Source organism: Tupaia chinensis, unplaced genomic scaffold (genome assembly GCF_000334495.1).
Source record: "Tupaia chinensis unplaced genomic scaffold, TupChi_1.0 Scaffold143755_1, whole genome shotgun sequence".
NCBI classification, from domain to species: Eukaryota; Metazoa; Chordata; class Mammalia; order Scandentia; family Tupaiidae; genus Tupaia; species Tupaia belangeri.
The window spans coordinates 859,028-886,952 of record NW_006203604.1 but is presented as its reverse complement, the minus strand read 5'-3'; the positions used below and the strand labels follow the sequence as shown (position 1 = coordinate 886,952).

At 35.6% G+C, this 27,925-nt stretch overlaps 1 long non-coding RNA gene across 1 annotated transcript in view; it reads left to right on the top strand.

The window, feature by feature from the left end:
- The first annotated feature begins 7,608 nt into the window (after nt 1-7,608).
- LOC102494201 (uncharacterized) overlaps nt 7,609-27,925 on the top strand; it is a 59,687-nt gene continuing 39,370 nt past the window's right edge. Inside the window, exon 1 of the long non-coding RNA XR_336901.3 lies at nt 7,609-7,681. This is a non-coding gene — a long non-coding RNA (uncharacterized LOC102494201). The remainder of the gene's footprint in view (nt 7,682-27,925) is intronic.

Sequence of the window (27,925 nt, the reverse complement as noted above, 5' to 3'; positions counted from 1 at the left end):
GTGATTCTTCCTGTTTCTTGGATTGTGGCCTTGGTGTCTGCACATTTCTAGTTTCACAGAGCAGTGTTGTAGAAGGAGGCCAACATTTTCCCTTTTGTTCTTGCCTATCCCAGGAATCTACACTGCTGATAGCTCGGTGCTTTGTATAGTGCTTGACCCCATGGAGATTGCACTGAAATGCTGAAGACAAGACATACACTGCTTCTTTTCCTCCCTCCTGGAGGAGAAGCCTCAGTTTCATGCTTCTGTCCAATCTCACAGAGTAGTGCCAGATGTAGGATACCAGCCCCTTTTCCTTTGTTTCTACCAGTTTCAGGCACTCAAGTTTTGCTGGTCTTTGAGGCTTGGCATGAGTCAATATAGAGTCAACCCTTTAAGGAGGCTGGCAGGTGGCATGGTGGTTAAGAGCTCTGGACTCCCACGTGACCGACTGCAGTTTGAGTCCCGGGACCTGGTGGCTTACTTTCTCACTTTCTCTCTCTGTGTGTGTCCCTCTCTGGTCAAATTAAAACAAATAAATAAATAAATAAATAAAGTAAAATAAAATAATTATTTAAAAAGAAAAAGAATCAACCCTTTAAGAAGTGCAACAAAGGGTTTGAGGTTTCTCTTCTTTTTCCTGTGGGATAAATCATTGGTTAAGGAAATCTTGGATTTGCTGAGAGAAGACCCAAGATGGATAAATCAACTTGCTCTTGACACCCTCATTGGTGCAGTTTTCTCAGGTTTTTGATCATCTGAGATGCTTCAATTTCTTTACTAAATCTGGAGTTCTTATATAGGTGTTTTGATTTGAATAATGATATTATATTAGTGTTTTTGTGGAGAATCTAAGACTAATACTTTCTGTTCAAACATCTTGGCTTATATCACTGTTTCTAAGCAAGGTATTGTTCATTTACTTTCTAACACTGCAAAGTTGATGGAAAACTTGAACCTTTGCAAGGGGATTATTGGCTAAAGGGTGATGACATACCTTTGGAAGTTTATATAACTACAAAGCTTATAAATAGTGGAAGTTGATTAGATAGCAGTGTTACAAGTCAGATGTTCACTCAAGTTAATCTATTATTTTCCTTTAAAAGTAATAATATGGAAAAATTTAATGCTAAGTGAAGCAAGTCTGACTACAAAAGAGAGGCATTGTAAGTCTCCATTTAATATATACCAAAAGTCTGCACTCTATGGCAGAAATGGAAAGATTAGATGATACGAAAGCATGGAGAGCAACTGTGGATACTAGAGACAGTGTGGGAGGAGAGTGGGCAATAGCGGTGGGGGGGAGGGAGGAATCAGTGGGGAAGAAAGAAGCTAAACATTTAATTAACACAAAAAATGAAAATTATCAGTTGATGATAACATGTTTCATAATGTCTTTGGACTAATATGCAGTGCATTCATGGTGGGAAATTAATATTGTATGCTTTAAAGATGTACAGTTACTAAATGTAAAAAATAAAGTAAAAAAAAAAAGGATATGGAGTCAGTCTTACTATTTTATGCCAAATGAGTTACTTAAAAAGTAGAATTTGGAAAATGTGTGCTTGCTGCATTCCATAGTGTTAGGATTATTTTGGAATATTAAAATATGAACAGGTACATTTTTTTTTCCTAAGGGAGCAGTAGATTTTTAATTATATATATACATATGGGGACCAGCAGATAGTATAATGGTTACATCACTGGATCCCATGTAGTTGACTACAGTTCAAGTCCTGGACCTCATGGCGTAAAACTCATGCCGGGCGCATGTTCATGTGTGCCCAAGATCCAAAGAGAAGAATGGAGGAGAAGGGATTTTGGCATGGCCATCTTCCTGGGGGGTCATTTTTTACTTTCTGTCTCTCTGTCTTTCTCTGTCTCTCCAGCAAGCACATGTACCTTACAGCAAAAATATCTCTTTAAAAAAAGAAAATATTTATTTACACAAACTCTACAGTTAATTTTGATACAGGTAGTTAAATGACTGACAAAGGTAATCTAGCATCCATTATTTTATATTTTTATAACTAGTGGATCACAGAATAAGATCTCTTCATTGATGCATTAGGTACAGAAAGAGAAATTTCATTTGTTTCTAAATAGAGTGGCTTTTTTTTGGGTCTAATCTAAAGAAACCAAGTCAAATCTATGAAAAATATGTTAATCTCAATTAATTAATGGTTTCAATCTTCTCTGTCATTTGAATGAATATATTATGAAAACTTATAAGTAAATTGCAAATTTTGGTTAAGATTTGTGTGTGTGTATACACTTACACACATACACATGTATATAATTTCTTTGTGAGTTAAGCAAGGTGTGATTATATGAATGAGGATTTATAGTCAAATTGAAAAAAAAAACAATAGCAAAAACATTTGCTTTGTAGTTGTAACTCACAAATGTTGACATTTAAAAAATTCATGTCTTCTAGAAGTTATTTTGTGAAAGGTGACCACAATGAAGGTGACCACAATGACTGCTGTGATGGGAAAAGAGATCATAGGATTCCCAAGCAGTAGGCATTAAAATTTCTTCCACTTCCAGGATTTTCTTTCCTTTCCTTTTTCTTTTCCTTTTTCTTCCATTTCTCTCTCTTCTCTCTCTTTTCCTCTTTTTTATGGTTATTGTCATAGAGTACATGAGCTTATGGGAGAGAGAGAGAAAGAAATTAAGAAATCAACCACAGAGGGGATGGCTATGCCACAATCCCTTATTCTCCATTCTCCTCTTGGAATTTTGGTTATGCTCTCACGTGTATCTGGCATGATTTTCAAGCCACCAGGTCTGAGACTTGAACCATGGTTGGCCATGCAGGAATCCAGTTCCTTAGCCATTACACCACCTGCCTGCCCTTCATTTTTCAGGATATTCTTAGAAAGATGGAGTCATTAAAGTGTTAATTTTTTTTATTGCTGTACAGCCATTGATGGTCGTGCTTATCCTAAAGACAGTCAAGTTAAGTAGTTATATACTCTAATGACATCACTGTTAAATAATTGTCTATTCTGCAGCAAGTAGTAAGGCTGCATTTCATATAAATATGAGTTAGGAAAATATGACATAGTAGGCATGCACCCCTAGCATCAGTGTGTTGTCTTTTTTTGTACAATGTGTGTTTAGGTGAATAGTTTTTGGCATTAATGACTAAAATACCACAGAAGAAAAACCTGTCTCCTTTATCATTTGCCTCTTTGTAGCCCTTAATTGGACCATTATTTGCCTCTTGATCTAGAATGTTTCTGCACTGATGAAGGTAAGAGTTGTGAATATCATCCTAGCAGTGAGAAGCACAATGCATGGATCCCACCTAGTGCGTGTACATCTATGTGTGCTCTTATCTTGGTCACATTCATTTTACTTCTTTCTGCAGATGTATCCAGCAGGGAGATAACTGTGCATAGTACAGTATAGTCCCAAAGTAAAATTTACATCTGGCTTTCTTTTTACAGTCTGACAGCAAGTATCCTTTTCATATATTTTTGGTTAAGTCAAAGTCACAGTTTTCCTCTTTTTTGCCAGTTTGTTACCATACTTCTCTCGTAAAAAATTGGGCATATTATAAGAGAATTGGGCATATTATAAAAATATCAACACTTTAATGAATACCCAATAGTCATAACAAGGATCAGATTAATCCACCCTACTTACAATACACTCCTCTGGATTATGTGCATAGTATCACTTATAATGCCTCATAGCCTCATATTAGGGGAATGACCTATTTCATGAGCAGCTAAAATAGTCTCCATAGTCAGATTTAGTACTCCTAAGGGACTGCAGTTTCTTAAAAACAAAAACAAAGAATTTCTCCTACAGATAGTTCTTGTTAACTGATGCCAAAGAATCTTTATAAACATACTATGAAAAAAGTAAGAAACTAATGTACCTTAGGGACTAATGTTTTATTTGCCAGTGTTAGAATGCCCTAAGAACACTGTAATTCTTTGATTCTATGTTTCCATAAGCTAATGAAACAACAGTATTTAATGTCTTATTGAAGTCTCCAAATAGTTAATAATAATTAGTGTTTCTCTCAACACTCTGATGCATTGGAATCTGTATTTGTATTTAATTTCCTACCATTATCCCAATCTTCGAATACATTTCTCTTTTGAGATTTTTTTCTACAGGGCATGTGTGCTAGGTGGAGATACAGAGAAAGTGAAAAATCACTTCCCAGGTTGGGTGGCCATGCCGCAGTCCCTTCTCTTCCAGTCATAAGGGCACACACACACACACACAAACACACAACACGAGTTTCAAGCTGCTGGGTTCAGGACTCAAGCTCTGGTCGACCATGTAGAAGTCCAGCACCTTAACCACCATGCCACTTCCTAGTCCTACAAAGACTTTTAATAATATATTTGTTCTTAAAATCATAGGTTACATTTGGGCCAAAGAATAGTGCAGTGATAAAATGCTATGCTCCGTGAGACAATCCCACAAGGCAAGGCTCCTGGTTAAAGTCTGGAGACCTCTCTGAGCGAACTGGGTACATGCTTGCTCGTAATTTGAGGTTGTGTGAAGGCTAGGGGTGGATTACTATCCTATTTATGCTCCCTCTCTCATTCTCTCAGTCATGAAATAAGAGAAAAACACTTTAAGCTTTAAAAAACAATGGGGTGAGACCAGCAGATGGCATAATGGTTATGTTGCTGGACTCTTACATAGTCAATTATGGCTCAAGTCCCAGACCTGGAGGATTAAAACTTATGTATGTGCGTGTGTGCCCAAAATCGTAAGAGGAGAATGGAGGAGAAGGGATTGTGGCATGGCCATCTTTGTCTCTCTTTGTCTCTATGGTGAGCATGTGCCCTATAGCAAAAATCTCTCTTAAAACAAAACAAAACAAAACAATGGGGTGTGTCTTCAGTCTCTTCTTTCAAGACTTTCATATCTAGTTATCTGTCTACATCCTCATCAGTTATACCACAATTTGGTGATGAGTTGGGCCTCTTCTAAGCCCATGTCCCAGTGGCCCTTCAAGCATGTGCTGGAAGCATCTATTGACTTCATATCACCTGCTCGAAAATCTCCACAGAGGAGTTGATGGTAACTTGCGGTTACCTTCCAGGGTTCTGTAGTTGTGGTTGAAAACAGAAGCATGTGAGGGAACGACAAGTACTTCCTGCCCTTTAGGTTCAGGAGTTAGGACAAATCCATCTATCTGTATGTCCTTATGGGAGCTCAGCCTTGTGAGGGTGATTTTTTAAAAGAGATAATCCTAGTCTGAGTGAACACAAGAGGTGTCAGAGGTGTGGCAAGAGCAAGAGGCTGACTTGGGACATGGCCCATGCCTGGGATAGGGAAGGCAGTGCCATGGTAGGTGTAGGCAGAACAAGAGTATGGGACAACCATGCTGTCTCTGAAAGCTCAATCCCCTCAGTGCCTGGGGCTTTCTTCTGATCCCCCTCAGAAAGATAGAAAATGAACCAAATTCCAGTGCCAATTCCTCTCTGAAGGTATAGCTGAGAAGAAAGGCCAGGCTTCACCTCTCATGAAGTCCTCATTCTATGTGAAGAGTGAGGCATTAAAAACTGTTTTTAAAAATTCATTATTTACTATAGTCAAAAAAAAAAAAATCATGAGATGCTAAAGGGTTTTAACATGGTGAAGAAAGGGCCAGTGAGTCCTAAAGAGATAATGTTTGAGCTGAACTCTGAAGGCTGTGTAAGAAATGGGAATAGCCAGAGAGCTTCAGGAACTAGTATGGAAGATCTCAAGGCAAGGGGAACAGCAAGTGCAAAGACCTTGAGGCCTAGAAGAAAAAGACGTATCTGAGGAACCAAAAGACGTCTGGAGAGCAGGAAATGCACCTTAATGCTAATAAGTGAGAAGTTGGTCTATTTGATATAAAAATGTATTGGTTTTGACATTTTCAGAAGATTGATTAAAATATCTCTTTCGTGCCTTAACTTCTTCAGTTTCTTCTCTTTTCCCCATCATAATCCACACCATTTTCTAGTGTTTTTGTTTGTTTTGTTTTCTAAGGAAGCTAAAGAGAGTTAATTAGATAACATAGAATGGAATCTAAGTTCTCATTAAATTTAGACTTAAAATGTGAGTCTAAAACAATGCTTTTATGAACCCACACAAAATATAAAGGAAAAATTTCATAGTAAGAATTCAGAACTGTTAAACCTCTTGACCCAGTCTTTTGTGTAAATATTATTGTGTTTAGGCAGATACAATTTAAAAAAAAAGCAAATATTCCCTTATTAAGTAAGGTATTATAAGAGAACTTTTAGGAAGATATTTTGAGTGTGTATACCAGTAGAATCAATGTGATTGGTCAGATTAAGGAAAGGAATGACAGCACAAATTATGTGGTGGTGAAGTCTTCACTTCTGTGTGCTAACTCATGGATGATACTTTCTTCCTATTTTCCTCAATAAATTATAAAAATTAAAGTTATAGATATTCTGGCTATTTGCTGCCTCATAATAACCCTTCCAGAGGAAACTCAGCTGGTGTCAGGTAATTATTTGTCATTTGAATCTAAGACTGTTTTTTTCATCTTGCCAAGTCATTTGATGTGTCCTACTTGGTGAAAGGAAAATCATAAATACCATTGCCATTTGTCACTGCTGCAAATCACTGAGTGGGCTCCCTCTGCTTATGTTTATCTAGCAACCAGTGTTGTGTTGCTAGTGTGAAGGTTGCCCCATATGAACCCTTCAGTCATTAGGCAGGACCTTTCAGCCCCACCTTTAGGGACAAAATCTAATAAACATCTTAAATTCTCCCCTGAATCTATGAGCATTCATGTAAAAGGAAACCAAGAAAACACATCTCAGATACACAAACTATATGAAAACCAAACCCATTTTCTACTTTGCTCCTTTAATCAGGACAATAGGTCTGTCAGAATATTTTCAAATTAAAAAAAAAATAAGGTAGTATTTAGCAATATTACTTCCTGATTATCTATGTAATAAATATCAAGTATACTCTCTCTATATTTCACTATACAAGCTGTTATGTTGATCTAGAATTAAATACTTATAATTGTATCCTATTTCTTATCTTATAAGCGAGGACTTGTACTTATCATTTTGTTAAATTACCTATTTGCTCAAAAGCCTCCAAGTCACTCTCTTCCTTAAAACCCTTCCAGGATCCTCAGAACTTACAGGATATATAGTGTGTAATTTTAATTTCTTAGCATATCATCAAGGCTTTTTGTCTTATTTATAAATATTGCTTCTATTTTAGCCTTTCTAGGATACTGTTCCTTCTATTCTGTCTTTTCTACCCTTGTAAGGTTCATGTGTTTGTCACATGTTTATAGTAGTTACATTGAATGTTTGTCACTTGTCATGAGCACCCTTGTATTTTAGTGATTTTTTTTTTTTTTGAGAGGTTTTTGTTACAGGGTGCATGCGTTTGCCAGAAAGACAGAGAGACAGAAAGCAAGAAATCACCTCCCGGGAGGATGGCCCCGCTGCAATCTCTTCTCCTTTCTCCTCTCGTGGTCTTGGGCACACACGCACATACGCCCAGTGTGAGTTTAAGCCATGGTGTCTGTGACTTGAACAATGGTTGACTACATAGGAGTCCAATGACCTAGCCATTACATCAACTGCTGGTCCCTTTTAGCGATTGTTTTAAATGTGTGTGTACCCAGCTTAGAAAGAAGGCAATGCATCAGAAACTTCTGTGGTCTTCACGCTCCCTTACCAAGTGTAGGTGTGTGGTGAGTAACTGTTGGTAACTAGGATCAGCATATTGGCTAATCATTTTGTCCATTTTATAGGAATGCTTAGTAGTAGTAGGTCATCATTATATATACTTTATATTCTTTCATTATGTTTTAAATGGTATGGTATACATCAATTTTATTAATATGCACGTTTATTGAAAAATGCCTTTTCACTCAAATATCAATAGTACTCTCATGATCATATTTAAAATCACCGACATCTTTAGTGTGACACATATAATGGCCACAGTGGCCAGTAGTTGGCATAACACAAACTTCTGTGGGGCTGGTTCAAAGTTTCAGGGCAATTTTCTTTGGGAAAAATGCCATGAAAAGCGATATTCAGTAAGATTTTCCCAAAGTAAAAGGTAGATTTACAGTGCCTGCTTAAACTTCCACGAAAGAGGTAAAAAGTGAGGAAGGAATTGTTCAAAAGATCATTTTTGTGCTAAGGAAATGAAGCATTTGGCACTGTGGTAGGCTCTGAGGAACACAGCAAGATGATGAGACCTAGGCCCAGCTTCAGTTTAGCGGAGGGGAAAAGAACCGAAGTCTCCACTCTGCTTTCTAACAGTGATGTTGGTCCAAATGCCTGCCCTTGATGGTGTGGAGGGGATTTCTACTGGAGTGCGACTTCTGATTTATAGGAATGCCACCAAGGTCTCTTTTGAAATGCAACTGTCTTTTTATAGTATAAATTATAGTTTGAACAACCTATGCCTGTGTTGCCCAAATGTAAATATCATTTTTAATGATGGACTAATTTTCTTTCCTGGATTTTTTTAGATTATTGATGAATTTTCTGGTAGAGGTAGATTGGGAGTGGATGCACACACACACACACACACACACACACACACAAACACAATGTTCACAAATTCTGGTCAAGAAAGGATTTTTCCAGAAGGTGAGACATAGCAGGAGACTTGTGCTACTTCCTGAGCCTTAGTTCTTAGGAAATATTTTCTTCCCTCTGCATCTGCTCTCTGCTGACCCTGACATGTCTTTCCCCTCCTTTATGGTGTGGAGGGGATTTCTACTGGAGTGCGACTTCTGATTTATAGGAATGCCACCAAGGTCTCTTTTGAAATGCAACTGTCTTTTTATAGTATAAATTATAGTTTGAACAACCTATGCCTGTGTTGCCCAAATGTAAATATCATTTTTAATGATGGACTAATTTTCTTTCCTGGATTTTTTTAGATTATTGATGAATTTTCTGGTAGAGGTAGATTGGGAGTGGATGCACACACACACACACACACACACACACACAAACACAATGTTCACAAATTCTGGTCAAGAAAGGATTTTTCCAGAAGGTGAGACATAGCAGGAGACTTGTGCTACTTCCTGAGCCTTAGTTCTTAGGAAATATTTTCTTCCCTCTGCATCTGCTCTCTGCTGACCCTGACATGTCTTTCCCCTCCTTTGACTTGAATATCAGTGTCTGGGTGGGGGTCTGCCCTAGGCCTTCCTTGTGGTACAGGTGCCCTTACTGACTTGGATCTCCTCAATTCTTCACCGTGATGCTGACCCCAAGCTTAAAATTCTTCAATTTCTTCGCATGAATTTTAGGTTCAAAGCCTAGTATCCAGCTTGGCGTAAAAAGGAAGGACATTTAGAAGAAAAATAGGGAGGCAAAGTATTAATATCACAAAGAAATGTGGTATTATCTGTTGAAGATATTTTGTAGTTTTATCAACTGTATTAGGGAGAAATGTTCACCTGTTCACCTGTTGAAATATCCATTTTGTAAGACAAATAATGTGATTGTATAAAGGAAAATGAAATGAAAAATTAATTAATTAATTAAAAATTTTCCTCTACCTCAAAGAAAAAATAAATAAAAAGATCTGCATGATCTTGCCACGGTCCACCTTTTTGGTCTCATTGTCTGCTACTTCCTCTCCTCTTCTATGCTGTGAATTTCACCCAGGAGCTACTACTTGCAGTGCTTTAAAGAAACTGCTTTTTCACACTTCTGTGCTGTTAGTTCTCTGCTCTCAACACTCCTTTTTTTCTAACCTAGCACATTTGACTAAATCTTAGTCTTCAGTCTCTACCAAGGCATCATTTTCTAGCTACCTTCCCTCACCCCTGTCGTTGTAATTAGAGTTCTTATTTCTAGGTTTCCAGATATCCTATGCCTTCACATACATTTATCGTATTTTACTGAGAATGCTTTTAGTTGCTTTCTAAATTTTAAAATTATTTTTATCATCTTCCTTTCCAACCTATAAACTCTTGAGGTCAGTAATTGCGTCTTATTTATTTATTTTTAAAGAATTATTTTATTTAACTTTGTTTGTTTATTTATTTATTTTAATTTGACTAAAGAGGGACAAAGCAAGAGAGAGAGAAAGGCTCGAGGGTGTGTGCACTTGCCAGAGTAAGAGAGAGAGAGAGAGAGAAAGAGAGAGAGAGAGACCGAGAGAGAGAGAAAGAGAAAGTGAGAAAGCAAGCTGCCAGGTCTGGGACTCAAACTGCGGTTGGCTGTGTGGGAGTCCATCGCCCTTAACCACCATGCCACCTGCCGGCCCCAAGGATCTTATTTATTTTTATATCACTGGGTCTTGTAAATTGCTTACCATGCAGACCGCAGTAAATGTTGAATGAGTGAGTAATGAATGAGCTAGATTCCTCTAGACAGCATTTGAGGATTATTAGGAGATTGTTAGAGGCATGTGAAATAGGAAATTTTCTAAATAGATTATAGAGCAGAAAAAGAGGCTAAGTAGGTGCTGACAGAATAAAGCAAATAAATAATAAATTATTTAATCCCTGAAGAACCATGTAGATGAATAAACATGAAAAATTCACAGTGCCCTGCACCATCTTTAAATAATGTCAGTGAAAGGGCTTTCCTACATTTATGAGCCTAAACTCTTTGTGCAATATCATGGAAAGTTTATCTTGATTTTAGATAAGCACATACGGCTCTACAGTTCTCTGTGCAGGACTTTAATTACACACACTTTATGCAATCAGCACACAGGACAAAAATAACTCATAGTGCAGTAAACCTGAAATCAAATACCCAAATGTACATGTGGATGTTTGCTGTGGCTCGGAGGCATGCTATGACTTGGACATCTTTCCAGAAGGAAACATTTTGTTCCTTTGCTCAGTGCTACATTCACAGAAGCAAATGATCCCAACGCTTTGCGCAATGAGTAGTATATCCTTACCCTCCTCCATGAAGACCTCCCCTGGGACCCTCTGCTCCTGCATAAATGCCATGCTGTAGCCCTTACATGAATGTTACAGACATCCTCATGTGCTTCATAAGCTAAAATACCCACCATCTCCTGCATTTAGCTCTAAAAACTACTTAAGCCAAAGTTATCTCCTGTACTCATTCTCTTTTCTCTCTTTGCAACCTCTCCAGAGTATCTAATTCACAGTTATTTTTCAAAAAATTTAGGCATTTATCAATTTATTTCTGCAACATTTTATATTGTTCTCTATGTATTTTACATGTTTTGTCAGATTTATTCCTAAATATCTAATTTTTGACACTACTGTAAAGGTATTTTTTATTTTCTAATGATTTATTTTTATAGAAATACAATAGGTTTTTTTTAACTTCCCTTAAATTCTATAGACTTAATAAGCTTATTATTTAAAAAAATATAGTAATTGCTAAAAATTATTTTAAAGAAAGTTTAAAAGAGTTGACAATTTTCATCATAAAATCACACATTTAAAAATAAATGTGGGAATTCAAACAGAAAAATTAAAATAATATTCTTTTATGTTGTTAATATTTTAGTATATTTTTTGCTATTCCTTTAAAATAATATTTTTTAATATTTAATTTTGCCAGAGGGTACATGTGCTAGCCAGAGAGAGAGAGGGTGAACTCACCCTTCAATGGAGTGTTGTCATGCTGCCATCCCTTCTCCTCCATTTCTACACTTCATCGGATTTCCCCTGGCATATTTTTCAAGTCACCGAACTGATACTCAAACCACAGTGAACCACTGTGAGATCTGGTTTCCTTAACCACTAGGCTACAGAGCAAAACTCATTTGTAGTTTCTTTACACCTATTACTTTCATAGCAGTCCATATTACATTTATATAATAGCTGATTATAAATATATCTCTTCTGTGAAATGGCAATTTTCTCAAAGGAAGAGTCTATATTTTATTTACTCCTCTATGTCAATTGCCTAGAACAGTCTTTCATATAGTCAAACTAAAGAACATTTGCAGAATATATGGAAGGTTGGTAAATGACAGTTACATTGTCTTGGGTCATCAGAATTCATGATGCATTTTTGCATAGCAAAATGTAGAAAAATACATGATGTCTTATCTAACAACCCAATAGTTATTCTCGTGATTTTGCATTGGAGTCAATAATGGCTAATTCAATCTCTAAAAATTTAGTATAACACACTTCTTATTATATTTTGGTCAAAAGTAGAAGTTAGCCTAAGGCAAATGTTTGAATACCAGGCATTTAGAAAATTGATGAGTGTATTTAAAATTACAGGTGGGACAGTTATTTGTGTCCATTGTTATACTTCTGACCTGAATTTGGCTGTATCAACTTTCATGCTCTAGAAAGCTAAAGACTATATCTACAGAATGTAATATAAAAAAATGCGTTTTAGATTATTTGAAAAATGAGCTAAACAGATGAGTTATATGGTTAATATAGGTAATCTTGGTCAATTGGCTAGTTTCTGATCAAAGATATCTTAAATAAACAATCTTTTCTTTAAATAAGTATTTGTTTGATTTTTTATTATTATTATTATTATTATTACTTTTGTTATAGGGCATGTGCACTCACCAGAGAGAAATGGGGCAGGGGGTGAGAAAGCAAGCTGCCAGGTTTGGAACTAGAACCACAGTTGGCCATGTGGGAATCCGGCACTTTAACCAGCACACCACTTGCTGACCTCATAGATAAAGAATCTTTCTGGGACCAGCAGTTAGCATAATGGCTATGTTGCTGAACTCCCACGTAGTCAATCGCAGTTTGAGTCCTGGACCCAGTGGCTTAAATTAATGCTGGGCACGTGTGTGTGCGTGCCCAAGATCCCTAGAGGAGAATGGAGGAGAAAGGATTGCCGTGTGGCCATCTCCCCTGAGGGGTGATTTCTCGCTTTCTGTCTCTCTGTCTCTCTGTCTTTCTGGCGAGTGCATGTGCCCTATAAAAAAAAGAATCTTTCTAATAGTTTTTATTAGTCAAAATTGAATTTGAATGAAAGAGTATACACTTTAATTGCAGTTTCTTTATTAGTGTAGTGATAAAGTATGTGCTTATTACATATAATCACATATAATCACATTATAGGTTGATTCATATTTCTTGTGTTTTTTAGATTACATAATTATATGTATGACAAATAATCACATTCTTCATTTACTCATATATAGAGATTAATCTTGTTCATGAGGATAAACATACATGTAAAGGAAGGAGACAGACAGAGATTTAAGATGAAGATACATTTTAAATGTATTTGTGAGGGGCTAGAAAGTAGATAAAAGTCCTAAGCTGGTGGCTTCTATTTTCTCTGTGCAGCAGGAGATGACCTCTGTTAAGTGCTGGTGAAATGAGCACCATCCCATTTGCTGTCCTGTTATCCCCTTCACCCTTCTTCCAGGACTTGCCTCTTGTTGCTTCTCTTTTTTCTCCTTAACTCTTTCTTCCATTCAGTCTGAAAACAGCCTCAGATTTCTTTCATAATCCCTTCTAAGGTTCCCTTGACTCTCATCTTTTCTTGCTAACATTCATTGTTTTCATCTCACTTTCTCTAAAGGGACATCCATAGTGATCACCTCTATTTCCTCGTGTCCCTTCTGTTTTCAAATCATGACTTCAACCTCTGCCGATAGTGTTCGGTCTAAATTTACCACTCACCTCTTCCTTGCAAGTTCAGTGGATGTTCTTCAGTTGTCATCCCACTCATCCACTCTGCAGCTTTTCACACAAATGGCCATTTCTTCTTTTTCAGACTCTTCTCCTGTGTGGATTCTGGAGCACCACATCCTTCTGGTTTGCCTTATTCCTATTTGACCTCTTTTGTTTGCTTGTTGTCTTTGGAGTTCTTCTCATATGTTGTTTTTCAGACTCTACCCTCTTTTTCATTCACTCCTGCAGTCTCTTTGGTCTTTCAGTTTTGATCTGTTGTCCTAAATAAGATTTTAACAGGATACCATGTGTTAAGTATAATTAAAATGTTCTGCTCCTTTTAGAAATCCATGTTCAAAAACTCTCTCCATCTTTCCTCTACTTGTGTTATACTCAACCTTAAAAAATAAAGTGATATATTTTTATCCCACCAAAAATATGTGCCATCCATTCAAAATAAATCTTATTACATGATATAATACATCAAAGTACAACTAGGATCAGAAAGATGGAAATATTTATCACATTATCTTTTACTGCACTTGGCATATGGTCGAATGGGATCAGAGTACTTCACACCCAAGGGGAAGCCATAAAATACAAACACTAGGTTATCAGCTCCAACTTTTGTTAAAAACTTTTTTTTCCCCTGAGAGATTTAATACAGGCTCAAGACAGTATAAAATATGAATAAAAATACAGAAGTATACAGAGAGATAAGGGTATTAATTTACATTGTAGTTATAAAGTGCAGCGGCATCCCTATGAAGTTTACTCACAGTCCAGATAAAGTTGCCAGTGTCTTGGGTGAATGAATCAGACTTATCAGAATCCTGGCATTTAAGATAAAAAGGAATGTGAAGATTTTGTACATATGTGCCTGAGAAAAGCTGAAAACCTACCAGATTTTTATATTTAGAAAGTAGAAAGTGTTGAAATTTTGGACAATCGGTTTACTTGATGATGTTTGAACTGTGAAAGTCATGATTAATTTCCTGACCTCACACAGCGCTGATGACATCATTTTCTTGATTTAATTTTCACTCTGAAGTGATGATAATGTAATAGGACTTTAATTGCTTTGAGTGCAAAAAATACAACTCTCTTAATTTCTCAAATTGCAATGACTATGCAAAAGCTTTGCAGCAAATTAATTTTTTTAATATTTTTACGATAAAAACCTTTATTACAGTCACAGAGACTATAATATTCACAAAGACTATGTGATTTAATGCACTGATATTTGAGAAAGTTTTCTGATGCAATTAGGAAGAAAATGATAGTGTTAAGTTAAACTCAGTCATGTCTCCTTAAATATTATTTATATTAAAACACTACTGGAATAGAATTCCCCTAAAGGAAGCACATTAAAAATGCAAGTAGATGGGGCAGGCAGGTGGTGTGGTGGTTGATGCACTGGACTCCCATATGGCCCACTGTGGTTCAAATCCCAGACCCAGATACTTGCTTTCTCACTTTTTCTCTCTTTCTCTTTGCTTGTCTCTCTCAGGTGAGTACACACTCTCTATAGCAGATAATAATAATAAAATTTAAAAAGTTAAGTACAAATAATGAATAAGGCAGTGGTCCTTAATTATAGCTATGATTTAGAGTGATCGGGAGTGTGCGTGTGTGGGCACCATGCCCATGCAGGTGCATGCTTTCTTTCTTTCTTTTTTTTTCTTGGACAGGATTTTGCTATAGGGTGCATGTACTCGCCAGAAAGACAGATAGAGACAGAGAGACAGAAAACAAGAAATCACCCCCGGGGGGGATGGCCATGCACGCACATGCATCTGGTGTGAGTTTAAGCCATTGGGTTCAGGAACTTGAACTGTGATCGACTACATGGAAGTCCAGCGACATAGCCATTATGCCAACTCCTGGTCCCAGGTGCATGCTTTCTGATGAACATCCCCATTTGGGAACCACGAGTCAATATTGGACATCCTCCACACTGGGCCAGGATTGAGGACTGACAAGTGATAAAATTGTGAGAGTAAGCAGAGAACATAATTTTCAGGTCACAGGCAAGTTTTTATTGTGGAATATAAAGGTATTTACAAAATATTATGACAATAACAGCAATACATAACTAAATTTAATATATTGGTTCCTAAACTTTGCTACTGAACAATGAGAGTGTCATTTTATTTTTCTGGGGAGAGGTTTTTGCTATAGGGCACATGCGCTCGCCAGAAAGACAGAAAGACAGAAAGCGAGAAATCACCCACTTGGTGGTGGTGGTGGTGGGGGCGTGGTCATGCTGAAATCCCTTCTCCTCCATTCTCCTCTAGAGATCTTGGGCACGTACACACACACACCTGGCATGAGTTTAAGCCACCAGATCCGGAACTGGAACCATAATCAACTACATGGGAATCCAGTGACGTAGCCATTATGGTAACTGCTGGTCCCAAGAGCATCATTTCCTAAACTGACTATAGCCCAACTTTATGTGAAAAGAAAAAAAAAAACAAAAAAGCAAAAAAACAGTGCTTTCTGATAGATGAAACTGAGCCTGGTCTATATAGCTATTGATTAGTCTCATTGTATGTCTTTTAGTTAGAGTTTATAATTATAAGAAAGTAATTGTATTCTAGCTGATTTAAGCAAATAACTATCAAAAGCCTACTTTCAATAAATTATTTACAGAACCCCTAGAAAGCTAGAGAACTGGGCCTGGAAATGGGCAGGAATGAGGGAGGTCAGGCAGCCAAAGCAATGCCATAGAGTTCCATGTGAGGGCACCACTGCTGCCCCAAGGAACACAAAGATTATGGCTTATGATTTACACCATGACTACTGGTGGAGCTGCCATTCCCACCTGAGTACCAGAAGAAATCACCACTGTCCTTGCTTCTCTGTGGCACCAGTACCCATATGCAAGGTCTGGATGGGAGCAGCTTGTCACTAAATACAGGTTAATTGCCCACATGTTCCAGAGCAGAGGCTGGAATACCAAATTTCCTATTTTTTTTTAGCTTCCAGAGAAGTAAGCAGTTCTGGTTGCCCTAAACTCATATGGTAGAAAAATTTTCCGAACAGAAAAAGGATTCTCATACAGGAAAGGAAAAACGTATACTACATTATTGTTTGTGGAATATGGTTTTCTGGTTAGCAGAAATTTTGGGCAGTAAATTTGTGACTTGATATGGTAAATATTTTAAAATATTAGTATATTTCCTATTCCAATAAGTGTGGTAAGGTAATTCAAGGTTTGAAACATAGCTCTATGGTCCATGATCATGTGATTCTGAGCAAATTACCACCTTATTTAATATTTGACTTTCTTCATTTGTAAATAGTAATTTTAGTACCTCTTACCTCTCAGGATTGTACCTAAAATAAATTAATATATTCTAAATTTATATATCAGAAACACTAAACAACTATTAAGTATCGTTATATTCTTACGGTGTCTTAGGCTGATTACTTTTTGCACACTGTAGCTATTGTACTGGAAATTTGTCTATTTCTTCTAAAACTAGACTATCAATAATTATTATTAATTTGAAATATACAATTATTTGAATCCTAATTTGAGAAAAGGGTTGGTACTGTGGTGGTATTTTATTATTCGATAAATTTATTAAATTACTGATCATTGGAATTAAAATTTGCTGGTGGTATGGCAAATACTATGGGTGTAATTCGTTTGCTTATTTATTAATTTTCTTCAGAAATGTTTAAGGCATCCTTATCATGTGCTGGCTACCGTGGACACATGATGAATTTAACACAGTGTCTGCCTTCAGGGGATTTCAGTCACATCAGGAGAACAGAGACATAGATAGGCAATTATGACACTGATGCTATGTCACGAGTAATGTACAATTAGGAAATTGTATAATTAACATACTAAATACACTCTAGTAATCCTGGATAAACCATAAGATTTTAAGCACAGATTTTGCTAAATTGGCATGGATCATGACCCTGAAGTTTAGAATAAACTATTAAATAATTTATAAAATTTATTTTTTGAAGATTTTTGCCATACGGCACACATGCCTACCAGAGAGAGACAGAGAGAGGAAAGTGAGAAATCACACCCACCCCCATGGGAATGGCCACACCACAATCTCCTCTCCTCCAGTCCAGGATTTGGGGCACACACGTGCCTCACGATTTTCAAGCCACTAGGTCTGGGACTCAAACAGTGGTCAGCCATGTGAGAGTCCAGTGCCTTAACTACCATATCATCTACTGGTCCTCCATCTCTAGGTATTTTAAGACAAAGTTGTTTGAAGATCAGAATTAATAGTAATTTAAAAATTTTTTTTAGTTTTTTTGAAATTTCACTTTTCTTAATTTTTGCATTCAATCACTGTACATCTTTGCAACATAAAAAATGGATTCTCCTGGCATGAATATACTGGATATTAGTCCAGTCAAAGATATTATCATATACATTATCATCAGTGATATTCTTCCATTTCTGTGATCATTAAGTGTTTTGTTTCTTTTTTTTTCCCTCTTGATCCTCTTCCTCTCACCACTCCACACTCTATCTCTTCCTCCCAGACTGTCTCTAGTATCCACAGTTGCTCTCTCCATGGCTTTATACCCCCAGTTTTTCAGTTTCTGTCATAGAGTGCAGACATTCGGTACATATGAAGTGGGAACATAGCTGTCTCTCTTTCATAGTCTGGCTTTCTTCACTCAGCATCAAATCTTCCAAATTGATCCACTTTTGATTAAATGCCAGAGTCTCATTTTTTTTTTATGGCTGAGTAGTATTCCATAGCATATTTGTGCCACACTTTTTCAATCCATTGATGTGTTCTGAGACATTTGGATTGTTTTAGCAATTGTGAATAATGCTGCAGTAAACATGGATATACAAGTGCTTTCTGACTGAGTGTATTCCTACCCTTTGGGTAGACATCCAGGAATGGAATTCCTGGATTGGATGGTAGTTCTATTTGTAAGTTTTTGAGAAATCTTCAAATTGTTCTCCACTGTGGTTGTACTAATTTACATTCCCACTGAAAGTGTAGCAGTGTTCCCTTTCACCACAGCCTCACCGGCATTTATCATTCTTTCTTTTTTTTTTTTTTATCTTAATCATTCTGACTGGGGCTATGTGGAATCTCAATGTGGTTTTGATTTGCATCTCCTTTGTAAGGGAGGTTGGGCATTTTTTAAAAATATGTGTTTAGGCTGTGCATGTATCTTCCTTGGAGAGCTGTCTGTTCAGTTCATTTTCCCATCTTTTAATTGATTTGACTTTTTTTGGGGGGGGGGTAACCTGCTTGAGTTCCTTGTGTATTCTTGATATCAGTCCCTTATCTGAGGTTTAGTTTGAAAATAGATTCTCCCATTTGAGTGTTGTCTCTTCGCTCTATTTGTTCTTTTTAACCTAATATAATCCCATTTGTCTGTAGTTGAGATCGTTGCCTGTGCTTTGGGGTTCTTATTTTAAAAAGTCTTTGCCAATTGTGATGTCTCCAAGAGTTTCTCCTCAGTTTTCCACCAGTAGTTTATAGTTTGATATTTTATGTTTAGATCTTTGATTTTGAGTTGATTTTTGTTAATGGTGAGAGATAGGGGTCCAGTTTCATTTTTCTGCAGTTGGATACCCAGTTTCTCCAGTATCATTTGCTGAAGACATTCCCTCCCTCCCAGATTAACTTGTGTCCTTTTGTTGAAAATCAGTTGGCTACATATTTGGGGGTTTATTTCTGGGTTCTCTATTCTGCTGCTTTGATCTACATGCCTGGTTTTTATGCCAGTACCATGCTGTTTTGACTATCACAGCTTTGTAATAAGTTGCTATTTGGGGGGTCAAGGAGTGAGATGGCTCCTACTTTATTCTTTTTGCACAATATTGCTTTGGTTTTACAGAGCCTTTTATAATTCTGGACAAATTCTATGATTGTTTCTTTCTAATTATGTGAAGAGTGTCTCTTGTAATTTGATTGGGATTACATTAAATTTATAAATTAATTGGGGGAGAATTGACATTTTGATTATGTTATTTTTTCCAATCCAGAGACATGGGATGTCCTTTCACTTTTTTGTATCATTTTCAATGTCTTTAAGTTTTCATAGTTTTTTTTTGTAGAGGTCTTTGACTTCTTTTATTAGGTTTATTGCTAGCTATCTTATTTTTTATTGGTATTATAAATGGAATTGTTTTCTTTAATTCTAGCTCAATCTATTCACTGTTTGTATATAAAAATGCTATAGATTTTTGTGTGCTGATTTTGTATTTTGCCACTTCACTGAATTGATTTTTCACTTCCAGAAGTACTTTGTTTTTGTGGATTTTTTGGGGTTTTCTATGTATATAATCATGTCATCTGTGAATAGAGATAATTTCACTTCATCTTTTTCTAATTGAATGTCTTTTATTTTATTCTCTGGTCTGATTGCATTAGCAAGGAGTTCCAGCATTATATTGCAAAGGAGTAGAGAAAACGGACAGCCTTATCTTCTTCCAGTTTTTAGTGGAAAAGATTTCAGATTTTCTCCATTCAGTGTGATTTTTAGCTATGAATTTTTCACATATGGCTTTCATTGTGTTGACAAAAGTTCCTTCTTTGCCAATTTTGCTAAGTCTTAAATATGAAGAGATGTTGTATTTTATCAGATGTTTCTGTATCAATTGATATGATCATATTTTTTTAAACTTTCCTTCTGTTGCTATGATGTATTGCATGTATGGTTTTTCATATATTGAAACAACTTTGCATTCCTGGAATAAAGCCAACCTAATTATGGTGTAAAATCTTGTTAATGTATCATTGGATATGATTTACTAGTATCTTGTTGAGAATTTTTGTATCCGTATTCATCAGGGATATTGTTCTATAGTTTTGTTTTGTTGTTTGTGTGTGATGTCCTTGTTGATTTGAGGGTAATGGCAGCACCATAGAATGGATTTGGAAAGTTTCCTTCCTTTTAAATATTTAGAAATAGTTTGAGTTGTATGGGGTTAGCTCTTTAAAAGATTTATAAAATTCAGAATGAAGTCATCTTTTCTTTGTTGGGAGACCATTTATTATTAATTCAGTCTTGTAACTTGTTATTGGCCTATTCAGGCTTTCTGTGTCTTCCTGATACAATCTTGGTAGATTGTATGTGTCCAGAAATTTGTCTATCTCATCTAGATTTTCTTGTTGGTGTATAGACACTTGTAGTATTCTCTGATTTTTTAAAAAATTTCTGTTATGTGTCTTGTATTGCCTGCTTCATTGCTGACTAGATTTATCTGGTTCCTTTCTCTGTTTTTTTTTTTTTTAATTTAAATTTATTTATTTAGATTCATTCACTGTACATCATTACAGCATACAAAATGAGATTTTCCATCCAGAGTACACTGTATATTGGCTCAATCAAGCACATCAGCATACATGCTATCGTCAACAAATAATTTCCCATTTCTTGTTTCCTGTATGTTTTGCCTTTTTTTCCCCATCCTTGATTCCCTATCTCTTACACTCTGCCATCTCCCATTCTCCTCCCACACTGTCTCTGGTGTCTATGTTTGCTTTCTAACAACTTCAAATTAATTTCAAATTGTTAGTCAATTTTGTTGATACCAAAGAACCAATTTTTGGTTTTATTTATTTTCTGTATAGTTATTTTATCTTCTGTTTTCATCTATTTCTACTCTAATCTTTATTATTTCTTTTCTTCGGGCATTTTTTGTTTTTTGTTTTTATTTTGCCAGTTCTCTGAGGTGTGTTGTTAGGTTGTCTACTTGACACCTTTCCATTTTCTTTTTTGAGAGTGCTACTTACTATAAACTTCCTGCCTATGACTGCTTTTGCTGTGTCCCATAAATTATAAAAACTCATGTGCTCATTATCATTTCTTTCAATAAATTGTTAATTTCAGTCTTAATCTGTTCAGTGGTTGTGAAGTCATTCAGGAATAGGTTGTTTAGTTTCCATGTTTTTGTGCATTTCCAAGATTTCTTTTTTCCTGCAGTTAATTTCAAGTTTAATTTCATTGTGGTTAGAGAAGATGCTAGATTTAGTTTCTATCCATTTGAATTTGTAAAGGTGTTTTATGCCTTTTTGTGTGATCAGTCTTTGAAAAGGTTCCATGCAGTCATGAGAAAAATGTATTTTTGTAGTTGTTGTGTGAAAAGTTCTATAGATGTCTGTCAAGTCCATTTGATTTATGGTATGGTTAGATCCTATATATATGCCTTTTTATTTTTTTTTGTCTAGATGATCTGTCCAGAGGAGACAGTGGTATGTTGAGATCTTTAACAATTATTGTGTTGTAATCTATCTATCTTTTTAGATAGAGTAGTCTATTTTTCATGTATTTGAGTACTCCAGTGTGGGGTGTGTAGATATTTATGTTATATCTTCTTAGTTAAATAGCTCTTTTAGTATTATGTAGTGTCCTTCTTTGTCTCTTACAGTTATTGTCTTAAAATCTATTATGTCTGATATCAGTATTGCAGCTCCAGCCCTTTTTTCCCCATTTACATGGAATATCTTTTAGTAGGATTTCATTTTCAGTCTGTATTTGTCTATCTGTGAGTTGTGTTTTATGCAGCATATAGAGGGCTCCTGTTTTTGTTTATTTGTTTTGTTTTGTTTTGTTTCCCATTCAGCCAATCTGTGTCTTTTGTTTGGAGCATTTAATCCATTCAGCATTATGATTGTTATTTGTAGACTCATCCCTGCCATTTTGTTAGCCATTTTCTTGGTTGTTTTTGTTCTCTTATTTCTGTTTGTCTCTCTTTAGTTTCCCCTGATATAGTTTTCCATTCAGTACTTCTCAAAGAGCTGGTCTAGTATTGGTGAATTTTTTCAGTTTTTGTTTATCTGAGAATGATTTTATTTGTTCTTATATGAAGAAAAGTCTTGCCAGGTATAGTGCTCTTAGTTGAAATTGTTTTTCTTGTAATGTTTTGAATATATCTTCCCATCCTTTCCTTGCTTGCATTATTTTACTAGAAAAGTCTGATGTTAGTGAAATGGGGTAACCTTAGTAAATAATGTTTCTCTCTCATCATTTTTAGAATCTTGTCTTCATCTGCAATTTTGACCAATCTGGCTATGATCTGCCATGCAGAGGATTGTCTTAGGTTTATTCCATTTGGAATCCTTTGTATTTCTTCAGTGTGGATGTTTAATGTTTTTTTAGATTGGGAAAGGTTTCTGCAAGTATTTTATGGAACAGATTTTTAATATCCTTATTAGATTCTTTAGCTTATGGAATAGCAATTACTCAGATATTTGGGTGTTTAATGGTATCTAGTATTTCCCTTATGTAATCCTCATTTTATTGTTGTTTTTTCCATTTTTTTTGGTGATTTTTATCTAGGTCAGAGATTTTTGTCTTCAAAATCAGAGATCTTATCTTCTGCCTATTCTAATCTGCTATTGATACTGTCAAAAGAGGTTTTGATTTCTTTTATTACAGTGTTCATCTCTAAAAGTTCTGTTTGATTTTTTTTTAAATGGTGTCCATCTCCTTCTTCAAGTCTGGGAAGGAATTCCTTATCTCCTGATCTCCTGGAGTTCTTACATCTTATTTAGTTTTGTCATTATGAATATTCTGAATTTTTTTTCTGGCATATCTGTGAGTTCTATTGTGCTGTCTGTAGATGTTGAGAAGTTGTTATATTCCTTTGAGGGAGAAATGTTTCCTTATTTTTTTTACTATTTCTTGTGCCTCTGCATTGCTTTTTGTCATATAATGAAGAATACACCTGTTCGTACTTTTTTGAATGGGTTTTGTAGTGTCAGGGGAAAAGAACAGCTCTTCTTCAAGGTGTATTCTTTGGTAGGGAGATGTCTCTTTCAATGAGAGTAGGGTGTATCTAGCCAGGTTCAAGTGCTTGGATTCTCTAACAACCTCTAAGGATGAGATACACTGTAATTGGGCTGGAAATATGTAAATACAGAAAAAAGTGCAAGTCACATACTGCATCTGCAGATTGGTGGAATGTGGAATCTGAAAGAACTTGGCTCTTTGGGCCTCAGTTACACAGGTCAGTGGAAACTGGAAAGGCACTAGAGGGTCAGTGGGGGGGCATGAAAGGATCCAAAGGTTCAGATGTGCTTAGTATAACAGTAACAGGAAGCTTCACCTCCTTTATTCTTTAGTGTCTGCTTCCCTGGAACCCTGCTGTGCAGGCCCGTGGAATTTAGAAAGAATTTATAGTAATTTCGATAATTGTTTTTGTCTACACTCTTCCTCCTACTTTTTCTTCATTGTTGTTCTTTTATATCTATATCTATATATAAACATAACAATGTTACATAAGTTATAATAGTTTTATTAAAATTATTTAAATTTTTCTTTAAATTAAGATTCTACAATGTTGTTTTGGATAAGATGTGGTTAGATGTAGGAACTGTTAGACTTGTGGTTGAGAGATCTGGAATGGGTCAATGGCATGCAGTTAAGTAATAAAGCTGAGACTAAGTTATGCTTGATAAGATGAGAATTGTGAATGAGATTGGATTGAAGCTTTAATGACCAAAATTAACTAGAAAGTTGTAAGCTCTGCCCAATATATTACTAAAAGACAGATGATAGGGGGTTCTATATTTATTTTTCTACTAAGTTGAAGGGTGACTAATACTGGTTATATTAAAATAAAAAGAAAGGACATGGGATAAAAGGCATTAATAATGATACAGGATATTAAATAATGATAAAAAGGAACATCTGCTGACTGGAAGTAAATATGAACACATGTACATCCAAATAAACTTTGACATAAATCTAAGGTGAGAATTAATGAATTATAAAAGTTATAAAGTTCATAGAGGGAAGTTATATACTTCTGAAATAAACCACTGAACAGTTTTCAACAGCACACTGTACATAAGGTCTGTACCCAAGAAATTTAGATTACACATTCCTTTAAAATTACATTGACTGTTTCTAAAACTTAACTACATACTGATACAGAAAGGACATTTCTATCCATTTAATACATTTTTTTGATCAGTATGCAATACAATTTAAAAAATAATATAAAAAATACAGACAAAAATTGTGTTAAAAAATAAATCACAAGTAAAACTTTTAAAAATCACATTCTAGGTTCAGCCTCGGTAGTCCAAGTATTAGGGCAATGCTGTAAAATACAGTACCATATAAGGCCCCTGGTTTGAGTTATACCAGATATACCTGTGGCTATGCCTGTGATACTGGCTGGTTGAAAAGCCTGTAGAGTATTGCAGAGTAGTGGAGTATTGTAGAGTGGTGGAGTATTGTAGAGTGGTGGAATATTGTAGAGTGGTGGAACAGGGTATCTCACTTTCTCTGTGGTACTGTGTATTGGCTGTAGATGGCTAGCTGTCATTGGATCCTTGCCCCTGTAGCTTGAGAAATATACTGGGTGCATGTCTATTCATACCTATAATCATGATGGTATGGAGAAATGAAGAAGAAAAGATTATCATGTGACCACACCCCACTAGGGAATACATTTCTCTCTTTCTGATAAGCATATGCACCTTTGGATAATAATAATAAAAAAACCTCTTAGAATAAAAGATACACCTGGAAACAATTCATACAGAATAGTAGGAAATCATAGTGAATAAAAAACATTTAGAAACTAAATGACAATAAGAGAATTACTTATCATAACTTGTGGAATATACTTAAGATAGTTTCTGAAGAAGCAATTTCCAGACTTAAAAACATACAATTAGAGGAAATACACACCATAAAAAAAGAATCAAATGTAACTGTTAGTGATGAAGGCTGTAATACAGGAAATCAGAGCCTTCTTTGAAAGTATTAAAAGTAGACTAGATCATACAGAGGATTGAATCTCAGATGTAGAAGACAGAATCACTGGCCTAGGAAAATTCACAATGACAGAAAATAAACCCTCCAAAAGGAGTGAAATATATGAGAAATACTAGATACCATTAAATGTCCAAACATCCAGATAATTGGTATTCCAGAAGGTGAAGAGACTCATAAGGACATTGATAACTATTCCATGAAATCCTAGAAGAAAACTTTCCAAACCTAGAGAGGCATTTAAAGATCCAGTCCCAAGAAATACAAAGGACCCCAAATAGAATCAGCCCAGGAAAATCTCCAAGATGTATCATAGCCACATTGACCCAAACCACAGACAAAGACAAGATACTAAGATTGGCAAGAGAGAAATGTCAAGTTACCTACAAAGGATATCCCATCAGCTAACTGTAGACCTCTCATCTGAAACAATGTGAGCAAGAAAAGAATGGGAAAATGTATTCAAAATGTTAAGGGAAAATAAATTTCAACCAAGAATGCTGTACCTGGCAAAATTATCCTTTATCTGGGAAGAGAAGAGAAGAACATTCTCAGATAAACAACATCTGAAATAATTTACCAACACCAGACCAGCTCTCCAAGAAGTTTTGAAGGGAGTGCTATACCAGTAAAGCTAAATACAGACACACAGAAATAAGAGTTCAATAACAACTAAGAAAATAGCCAACTTAATGATAGGGAGAAGTCTGGAGTTGAATGTCATCTTCCAGAATTTAAACAAGAATATCAGGCCACAATAGAAACTAGATTAAGTACACAAGACTGATCTGGTTAAATAGAATTTTATGACTATTGACTAAAACATTGCTGATTTTTTTCTATGCTTTGTTTTCTAGATTTAAGGATTTTTGTCTTGTCTTGAGCTGCTGATAGGTTCATGTACCTACCGTTTGGACAGAATCCTAACCTATTTCCTGGTTTAAATTTTAAGCAAAACTTTCTTAGCACTTTTAAAAATTTATATAAAAATTTTGATTTATTAATGCTAAAAATACTTTTCTTGAAATAAAAAACAATTTTAAAAATACCTATTTAATGACCACAGTAAGCAATATAGCATCAGCTAGGTGCTACTATTTAGTATATACATTGTACTCAGAGCTTCACGCCTAAAGTCAGACGTGTTCACAGATAAGTATATATCAGGTGAACATACTATTCAAAGTAGTTAGATATATTAATATATCTTGTCAATCAGTAAAATGTGGTGGCGGGGAAAGGAATGGAAAGCAATTGTAAACACCAGAGACAGTGTGGGAAGAGGGTGGGAAATGGCAGAGAGTGAGACATAGGGAGAAAATAAATATATACATATGTATATAAAACAAGAAATGGAAAATTATTTGTTGATGATAACATGTATGACTAAGCCACTATGCAGTGTATTTTGGTTGGGAAATCACATTTTGTATGCTGTGATGATGCTCAGTGAATTAATGTAAAATAAATTAAATTAAAAAAAAAGAAGAAAACACTGAGCCAGCAGGCAGAGTGGTGATTAGGGCACTGGGCCCCACATGTACAAATGTATAGTTCAAGGCCTGGATCTGTGTGCTTGAGAAACATCCTGAATATATGTGTGTGTGTGTGCCCAAAATCCCACGAGGAAAACGAAGGAGAAGAGATTGTGGTGTGGCCATCCTCCCTGGGGAGTGATTTCTCACTTTCTCTCTCTCCTCTCTCTGGCAAGTGCGTGTATCCTACAGCAAAACAAAACAAAACATTGCAAATTGATAAATTGTTTAATGCATGAAGATACTAAAAAAATAGAATTTAAGTAGGATTAGAAAGAAATAATAAAGGAGAATTATGATGTGGAAGACAACATAAAACAATAGGAGCGACTGAAAAAAATAAAATAGATTTTCTAAACAAATAGAAAAGCCTCAAAAGATAAAAATCACATTAAAAGTGAACAGGGTAACATGACTACACATTTAATAATGTTAAGAATATAGTATTACAAATACTTTGTGTAATTCATTTTGAAAAGATGTGTGAAACCAATTTATAAAAAATATAATTTAACAAAATTCACTAAAGAACCATAAAACCTGAATGGAAGAATAATCACCAAAGATATATTTAACCCATTTTAATTAAAAAAAAAAAAACCCACAACCTTCCCCCTACATAAAACTTCCCCTGAAATAGAGTTCAGAGGCTTTATAAGCACACTTTCCAAACCTGCAGAAAACTTACAATTTTTATCTATGTAATCTGTTTCAGAAAATAAAAATGAAAAGTTTTGACAAAAGTAAAAAATAGTTGAAGATAAAATATGAGGAGTCAACAGGTGGCATGTGGCTTAGGGCACTGGATCCTACATAGCTGGTTGTGTGGTTGGAGTCCTGGACCTGGTGGCTTAAAAAAGAAATTACAGCAGGCGTAGATGTGTATGTGCCCCAAATCCTAATAAGAGACTGGTGGAGAAGGAATTGCAGTGTGGCCATCTCCCCAGGGGGAAAGGGGATCATTTATCATTTTCTTTTTCTGTTTTCATAGCAAAAATAAGTTAGTAAGTAAATAAATAAATAAAGTGTGTATGTGTGTGTGTGTGTGTGTGTGTGTGTGTGTATAGGTATATGAGTATATATA